Source organism: Cherax quadricarinatus, chromosome 87, assembly GCF_038502225.1.
Source record: "Cherax quadricarinatus isolate ZL_2023a chromosome 87, ASM3850222v1, whole genome shotgun sequence".
NCBI lineage: Eukaryota > Metazoa > Arthropoda > Malacostraca > Decapoda > Parastacidae > Cherax > Cherax quadricarinatus.
In genome coordinates this window covers 6,690,100-6,700,099 of record NC_091378.1, presented here as the reverse complement: position 1 = coordinate 6,700,099, position 10,000 = coordinate 6,690,100, and positions in this window count along the sequence as shown.

The following is a 10,000-nucleotide window of genomic DNA, read 5'->3' as shown; positions in this document are numbered from 1 at the left end:
TCTAACTCGCATCTTTCAGCACTGCCTAGTACAGTGTAAATGGCCCTCGCTGTGGAAAGAGGCTAATGTAGTCCCTGTTCACAAAAAGAAGAGCAGAGCAGAAATCAGCAACTACAGACCAGTGTCACTCCTGTCAATCACTGGTACGATCCTTGAGACAATAATCTCAAGACAAATGGCAGAGTTTTTTGACTACCATTCACTACTTTGTGATCGTCAGTATGGCTTCAGGAAAGGTTACTCTGCTGCTGATCTGCTGTTAAACCTCTCCACTAAGTGGCACCAGTCACTGGATGAATCCAAAGTCAGCCGTGTGGTAGAACTGGACATTGCTGGTGCTTTCGACCGGGTGTGGCACCAGGGCCTCTTAGCAAAACGGCAAGCACAACATTATCTATCTTCTTTCAACGTACCAGCCGTATCCCACCAAGGCAGGGTGGCCCAAAAGGAAAAACGAAAGTTTCTCCTTTCAAATTTAGTGTATACAGGAGAAGGGGTTACTAGCCCCTTGCTCTCGGCATTTTAGTCGCCTCTTACGACACGCATGGCTTACGGAGGAAGAATTCTGTTCCACTTCCCCATGGAGAATGTATATAAATATGTATATATATATATATATATATATATATATATATATATATATATATATATATATATATATATATATATGTCGTGCGGAATAGGCAGAAATTGCGATCTTGGCTTAAAGAGCAACGATCATCTTGCCATATAGGACAAGTGAAAATTTGCGTATGCAATAATTTCGCCAAAATCATTCTGAACCTAACGAAAAAAATATATTTCACTGTGTTTGTTTAGTATTAAATTATTATAAACAAATATAAAATATATTTAGTTGGGTTAGGCTAAAATAAATTGTTCTTGTTATAATAAGGTTAGGTAAGTTTTCTAAGATTCTTTTGGTGCAAAATTAAAAATTTTTACATTAACATTAATGAAAAAATATATCTTTAAACGTATAAGAGAAAATTTTAGAAAGGACTTAATTTTATATGAGTTCTTGCTAATTGACCAGTTTTACATATTCGGCACGACATATATATATACATATATATATATATATATATATATATATATATATATATATATATATATATATATATATATATAATTTTTGTTTTTATTATTATTATTATTATTATTATTATTATTTAATTTCAGACCAAAACTGGACAGTGTATCCGAGATGCTGTCTCTCACATGAGTATTATCAAAAAAGAAGGAATCATTAACCATCATTCATGCAAACGCTGTCTTGACCGATAGTGATAATTTATATTTGGGGGTCAGTTAACACGGGGGGTACAAAAAAAATTTAAAAACTATAAATTTCTAGTTCTGAGCACCAGGAGCAATAGTAACACTAGATGTTGACTCTAGACTTGTGTTGCTGGCGCCTGTATGTTGTGTTGCTGGCGCCTGTATGTTGTGTTGCTGGCGCCTGTATGTTGTGTTGCTGGCGCCTGTATGTTGTGTTGCTGGCGCCTGTATGTTGTGTTGCTGGCGCCTGTATGTTGTGTTGCTGGCGCCTGTATGTTGTGTTGCTGGCGCCTGTATGTTGTGTTGCTGGCGCCTGTATGTTGTGTTGCTGGCGCCTGTATGTTGTGTTGCTGGCGCCTGTATGTTGTGTTGCTGGCGCCTGTATGTTGTGTTGCTGGCGCCTGTATGTTGTGTTGCTGGCGCCTGTATGTTGTATTGCTGGCGCCTGTATGTTGTATTGCTGGCGCCTGTATGTTGTGTTGCTGGCGCCTATATGTTGTGTTGCTTCTAGATGTGTAGATGATACCTCTCTCTCTCTCTCTCTTTCTCTCTCTCTCTCTCTCCCTCCCTCCCCTTTTCTGCCTTTCCTCTCTCTCTCTCTCTCTCTCCCCTTTTCTGCCTTTCTCCTCTCTCCCTCCTTCTCTCCCTCAATCATTCCTTACCCCGTCCTTTCTTCACTCCTTCTTTTTTCCCCCTCCTTCCTTCTTTCTTCCTCCCTCCCTCCCTCCCTCCCTCCCTCCCTCCCTCCTTCATTTCCTCCCTCATTCCTTCCTTCCCTCCCTCATTCCTTCCTTCCCTCCCTCCCTCCCTCCCACCTTCCTTCCTTCCTTCCTTCCTTCCCTCCCTCCCTCCCTCTTTCCCTCCCTCCCTCCCTCCCTCCCTCTTCCTTACCTCTATCCCTCCCTCCCTCCTTCCTTCCCTCCCTTCTCCCCTCCCTCCTTCATTCCCTCCCTCATTCCATCCTTTCCTCCTTCCCTCCTTCATTCCCTCCCTCCTTCCTTCCCTCTATCCTTCCCTCCCTCCATCCTTCCATCCCTCCATCCCTCCTTCCCTTCCTCCTTCCTTCCCTCCCTCCTTCCTTCATTCCTTCCTTCCCTCCCTTCCTTCTCTCCCTCCTTCTTTCCCTCCTTCCTTCCTTCCCTCCTTAATTCCTTCCTTCCTTCCCTCCTTCCTTCCTTCCCTCCTTCCGTACGTCCCTCCTTCCTTCCCTCCCTCCTTCCTTCCCTCCTTCCTTCCCTCCTTACCTCCCTCCTTCCTTCCTTCCTTCCCTCCTTCCTTCCTTCCCTCCTTCCTTCCTTCCTTCCTTCCTTCCTTCCTTCTTTCCTTCCCTCTCTCCTTCCCTCCCTCCCTACTTCCTTCCCTCCCTCCCTCCCTCATTCCTTCCTTCCCTCTATCCCTCCTTCTTTCCTTCCTTCCCTCCCTCCCTTCTTCATTCCCTCCCCCCCTACTTCCTTCCCTCCCTCCTTCCCTCCCTCCCTCCCTCCTTCCTTCCCTCCTTCCTTACCTCCCTCCTTCCTTACCTCCCTTCTTCCTTACCTCCCTCCTTCCTTACCTCCCTTCTTCCTTACCTCCCTCCTTCCTTACCTCCCTCCTTCCTTACTTCCCTCCCTCCTTTCTTCCTTCCCTCCTTCCCTCCCACCTTCCTTCCCTCCTTCCTTACCTCCTTCCCTCCCTCCTTCCTTCCCTCTTTCCTTCCTTCCCTCCCTCCCTCCTTCCTTACCTCCTTCCTTACCTCCCTTCTTCCTTACCTCCCTCCTTCCTTCCCTCCCTCCTTCCTTCCTTCCCTCTCTCCTTCCTTTCCTCCTTCCCTCCCTCCCTCCTTCCCTCTCTCCTTCCTTCCCTCCCTCCTTCCCTCTCTCCTTCCTTTCCTCCTTCCCTCTCTCCTTCCTTCCCTCCCTCCTTCCCTCCCTCCTTCCCTCCCTCCTTCCTTCCCTCCTTCCTTCCCTCCTTCCTTCCTTCCTTCCTTCCCTCCTTCCTTCCTTCCTTCCTTCCCTCCTTCCTTCCTTCCTTCCCTCCTTCCTTCCTTCCTTCCTTCCTTCCTTCCTTCCTTCCTTCCCTCCTTCCTTCCTTCCCTCCTTCCTTCCTTCCTTCCCTCCTTCCTTCCTTCCTTCCTTCCCTCCTTCCTTCCTTCCCTCCTTCCTTCCTTCCCTCCTTCCTTCCTTCCTTCCTTCCTTCCTTCCTTCCCTCCTTCCTTCCTTCCTTCCTTCCTTCTCTCCTTCCTTCCTTCCTTCCTTCCTTCCTTCCTTCCTTCCTTCCTTCCCTCCTTCCTTCCTTCCTTCCCTCCTTCCTTCCTTCCTTCCTTCCTTCCCTCCTTCCTTCCTTCCTTCCTTCCTTCTCTCCTTCCTTCCTTCCTAAGCAATCTAAACGACTGAAAAACTTTTCTCGTTATGAATTTTTTCTCTTCTGGTGGAAATTCTAAACTGCATTTTGTGTCTTGTGACAGTCTTGCTCTGAGTGCTCCTAGATTATCAACTACATGGTGTGACACTGCATGACACTGCATGACACTGCATGACACTGCATGACACTGCATGACACTGCATGACACTGCATGACACTGCATGACTCTGCATGACACTGCATGACACTGCATGACTCTGCATGACACTGCATGACTCTGCATGACACTGCATGACACTGCATGACACTGCATGACACTGCATGACACTGCATGACTCTGCATGACACTGCATGACACTGCATGACACTGCATGACACTGCATGACTCTGCATGACACTGCATGACACTGCATGACACTGCATGACACTGCATGACACTGCATGACTCTGCATGACACTGCATGACACTGCATGACACTGCATGACTCTGCATGACACTGCATGACACTGCATTATACTGGATGATACAGGATGACACTGGATGATGCTGGATGACACTGGATGACACAGGATGACGCAGGATGACACTGGATGGCGCAGGATGACACTGGATGACACAGGATTACACTGGATGACGCAGGATGACACTGAATAACACTGGTTGACGCAGGATGACACAAAATTGCAAAGATGTCACAGGATGACTGAATCTGGATAATACTGCATGACACGGTGCCGGTGTCATGCAGTGTCATCCAGTAAAGTGTGTTGACACATCTGTCGTGGACGGCAGTTGACACCAGTGCGTAAGCAACTGCCCTAAGGGGACCAGAGCTAGAGCTCGCCACAACCACGGAACATTCATCTGTAAAAATCTTCCATTTGTCGTCACAGTAGTGGCCCATGCTAACCTCCCTATGGTATATAAATATACCTCGTCGACTGTGAATCATACTCTACTTGTGGAGGGAGTTCCGGGGGGTCAACGCCCCCGTAGTTCAGCCCTTGACCAGGCCTCCTGGTGGATCAGGGCCTGTTCAACCAGGCTGTTACTACTGGCCGCACGTAGTCCAACATACGAACCACAGCCCGGCTGCACCGTACTTCTTACAGAGCAAGAGAATAGAGGTAAGACAGTGTGTAGTAGGTACCACTGTTCCTAAGAGGCGTATAATAGACCACCTGTCAACGAGAGGTAGGTGTCTAGTAGACAGAAACAGGATCAGTCTACGAGAGGCAGGTACCCTCCTGTAGACAGGAAGACTTGTCTACGAGAAGTAGTTACCCTCGTGTAGACAGAAACAGGACCTGTCTACAAGAGGTAGGTACCCTCCTGTAGACAGAAACAGGGCCTGTCCACGAGAGGTAGGTACCCTGTAAACAGAAACAGGACCTGTCTACGAGGGGTAGGTACACTCCTGTAGACTGGAAGACTTCTCTACGAGAGGCAGATACCCTCGTGTAGACAGAAACAGGACCTGTCTACAAGAGGTAGGTACCTTCCTGTAGACAGAAACAGGACCTGTCCACGAGAGGTAGGTACCCTGTAAATAGAAACAGGACCTGTCTACGAGGGGTAGGTACACTCCTGTAGGCTGGAAGACTTCTCTACGAGAGGCAGATACCCTCGTGTAGACAGAAAACAGGATCTGTCTACAAGAGATAGGTGACCTCGTGTAGACAAAAACAGGGCGTGTCTACAAAAGGTAGGTGCCCTGGTGTAGACAAATACTAAGAAAGTGTTTGCTGTTATAGTTCAGCCTCCCAATGAGGTCCTCATCAGCGATGCAGTAGGTCAAGGATGATGGGTGCTCTTACTTTCCCTCGACTGGTAGGGTGCTCTTACTTTCCCCTCGACTGGTAGGGTGCTCTTACTTTCCCCTCGACTGGTAGGGTGCTCTTACTTTCCCCTCGACTGGTAGGGTGCTCTTACTTTCCCTCGACTGGTAGGGTGCTCTTACTTTCCCTTGACTGGTAGGGTGCTCTTACTTTCCCCTCGACTGGTAGGGTGCTCTTACTTTCCCTTGACTGGTAGGGTGCTCTTACTTTCCCTTGACTGGTAGGGTGCTCTTACTTTCCCTCGACTGGTAGGGTGCTCTTACTTTCCCTTGACTGGTAGGGTGCTCTTACTTTCCCTCGACTGGTAGGGTGCTCTTACTTTCCCTTGACTGGTAGGGTGCTCTTACTTTCCCTCGACTGGTAGGGTGCTCTTACTTTCCCTTGACTGGTAGGTGCTCTTACTTTCCCTTGACTGGTAGGAGTACTCTCTAACCCTCTTACTTTCTCTTCTCTCTCTCCTTTCTTTCTCTCCTCGAGACTTCTGTTAAGGGTCTCAGGAGATCGTGGTGTTGTCTTCCTCCCCCCCTTCCCTTAACTGTATCAACACGACAACATTGTCGTGGTGACCCTTGACCTTCCTGACCTCGATATACTTCATGTGACCTTTCATAAAACACCATTTGAGTCCAGGGCAGGATTAAAATTTTTGTTGACCTAAACACACTCATAAGTCACACACACACACACATACACACACACACACACACACACACACACACACACATGTATAGTTCCTTATAATGTGAGAAGTCACGAAAGCAAAACGCTTGGAATTTCACTATTCTTTCACAGTGGTTGTTTTGCATATTTGGTATCACCTGTTTACTGTGATCTTATTGCATATATATATATATATATATATATATATATATATATATATATATATATATATATATATATATATATATATATATATATATTATTTATATATATATATATATATATATTTATATATATATATATATATTATTTATATATATATATATATATATATATATATATTATTTATATATATATATATATATATATATATATATTATTTATATATATATATATATATATATATATATTATTTATATATATATATATATATATATATATATATATATATATATATATATATATATATATATATATATATATATATATATATTTATATATATATATATATATATATATATATATATATATATATATATATATATATATATATATATATATATATATATATATATATATATATAATGTGTGTGTGTTTGAAGTCTATATCAACGCTTGAAATATATTTCAACCAGAAAATGTGTGTAAACACTCTCGTGGGTGATCTATATTTCACGAAGTTTTAGAGTGAACTGTATTATCTATTTCGTGTATTTTTCATTCCCCTCTTCTTGCTGTCTAATTCAATTATATATTGTGAGGTTTTTTTTTCTGTTTTGTTTTGTTTTTCGGTAAGGGGATTATATTTATTTCTGGTCGTCACTGTTGTGTTTAAACCACAGTACTGTGCTGAGTAAACGTAGGATCGAGCCTTCACGTTTTTGGGGTTGCTATACACGGGTTGGGCCCTTTACGTGATTTAAATCAAGTTCGTGTCGTGTTTCTCTCCGGGTCTCCTGTTTGGTGATGGGTTGTATATGATGTTAAGACTGAGAGAGCCCTTTATAAATCATTTATTATTTAATATCACTATCATCATTACTAATCTCATTATCATTGTAATCAAGCTTCGTCACCATCATTAGCACCATCTTATCAACATTATCATCAGACATCACTACTGCTCACTCTACTCGACTGAAGATGCCTACTGTGTAGGCGAAACGTTTCGGAATAGACACCTAACTCTTGTACATGTGTCTAATTAACACGTTATTTTATACCATTAATAATCACCTTCATTATCATCATTATTACAACCAAGCTCGTTACCATCATCATAATTTACATCATCATCCTTTACATAATTAAACTACAATCATTAGGATTTATGCTTCTGTTGTTATGCCATTTTTGGATTTAGAATAAAACTCCTAAATTCTATAGATTAGTGTATAATACTGAATGCATTAATTTTGTAATGTATAATGAGAGTTGATGTTGTTTTCATACAACAAAGTTGTCAAACGAACGGATTAAAAAAATCGTATTGGAAATTGTGTGTTCAGTTTTACTGGATTATTTATTAAATTATTCAATGGCAGATTTAGTTGTGTTTATATGTAAGAAATATTTAAAGGTTGTTTTATTGGTGTTTGGAGGAAGTACCTGGTTTGTGTGTGTGTGTGTGTGTGTTTGTGCGTGTGTGTGTGTGTGTGTGTTTGTGCGTGTGTGTGTATGTGTGTTTGTGTGTGTTTGTGTGTGTGTGTGTGTGTGTGTGTGTTTGTGTGTGTGTGTGTGTGTATTTGTGTGTGTGTGTGTGTGTGTGTTTGTGTGTGTGTTTGTGCGTGTGTGTGTGTGTGTGTGTTTGTGTGTGTTTGTGTGTGTATGTGTGTTTGTGTGTGTGTGTGTGTGTGTTTGTGTGTGTGTGTGTGTACCCGCTTATTTGTACTCGCCTATTTGTGGTTGCAGTAGTCGATTCACAGCTCCTTGTCCCGCCTGTTCACTGATCGCTACTAGGTCCACTCACTCCCTACTCCATGAGATTTATCATACCTTTTCTTAAAGCTGTGTATGGATCCTGCCTCCACTACTGCACTCTCCAGATTGTTCCACTTCCTGACAACTCTATGACTGGAGAAATTCTTCCTAACATCCCTGTGACTCATCTGAGTCTTCAACTTCCAGTTGTCACCCCTTGTTGCTGTATCACATCTCTGAAACATCCTGTCTCTGTCCACCTTGTCTGCTCCTCTCAGTATTTTGTCATTATCATGTCTCCCCTAACCCTCTTGTCCTCCAGTGTCCTCTATTTCCCTTAACCTCTCCTCATAGGTCATACCCCATTCCTCCGGAACTAGTCTTGTTGAGGACATCAACCAAATCTTTCAATGGGCTGCAGAAAACAATATGAAGTTCAACGATGAGAAATTTCAATTACTCCGATATGGTAAACGTGAGGAAATTAAAACTTCAGAATATAAAACAAATTCCAGCCACACAATAGAGCGACAAACTAACGTCAAACACCTGGAAGTGATCATGTCGGAGGATCTCACCTTCAAGGACCGTAACATCGTATCAATCGCATCTTCTAGAAAAATGACAGGATGGATAATGAGAACCTTCAATACTAGGGATGGCAAGCTCATGACACTCTTCAGGTCGCTTGTTCTATCTAGGCTGGAATATTGCTGCACACTAACAGCACCTTTCAAGGCAGGTAAAATTGCTGACCTGGAAAATGTACAGAGAACCTTCACGGCGCGCATAACTGAGATAAAACATCTCAATTACTGGGAACGCTTGAAGTTCTCAACCTGTACTCCCTGGAACATAGGCGGGAGAGATACGTGATTATATACACCTGGAAAATCCTAGAGGGACTAGTATCAAACTTGCACACAAAAATCACTCCCTACGAAAGCAAAAGACTCGGCAGACGATGCAACATCCCCCAATGAAAAGCAGGGGTGTCACTAGCACGTTAAGAGACATCAAAATAAGTGTCAGGGGCCCGAGACTGTTCAACTGCCTCCCAGCATACATAAGAGGGATAACCAATAGATCCCTGGCTGTCTTCAAGCAGTCACTGGACAAACACCTAAAGTCTGTATCTGACCAGGCGGGCTGTGATTCGCAAGTTGGATTGCGTGCAGCCAGCAGTTACAGCCTGGTTGATCGGGGGCGTTGACTCCCGGAACTCACTCCAGGTAAACTTTCTCTAATTTCTTGACTTGTGTGTTTGTATGTGTGTACGTGTACATGTACATGTACGTGTGTCCATAAATATATGATTTACCTGTCCCCCCGTTTCCAGTCTCACTTCAATTATCTTTTAAACATATCTAAATGTATTCAAGGAGCGACCTTCATTGTGGAACCCATCTAAAAGTTTCTGTCGGAAATTTAATGTTTTCTTGGTGTTCCGCAGGTCTCCTTGTTTCAATTTTCCCTTCATAGAACAAAAGCCCTATTTCAGACACAGTCAAATTCTCTTTTCTCCCGAGCAAAAGCTGCGGGTCGTCATATAACTAAGACTCGCATCAGGAATCACTTGTCCTGTTTCCTGACGAGTCTTACCTAACCAAACCTTACGTAACCTAACCTCACCTTACCTTACTTGGCTAACCTAACCTAACGTAACCTTACGTGGCTTTACGTGACCTTACCTAGCCTAACCTTACCTAACTTTACCTACCCTAACCTATCCTATCCTATCCTAACCTAACCTAACATAACCTAAACTAACCTTACCTAACATAATTTTTTCAAGAATGGCAAGTTTTCGTTCTAGGCGTGACAAGTTTCTGTTTGTGGCACATACATTCCCGTTGCAGGCACACAACAGAGGTCGTTCCTGGCAACAGTGGGTGGACAATGCGGTACAGTTATTTGACAAATAACCTGTCCAGTACCTCTGACTCTGTGTCAGCGTGTC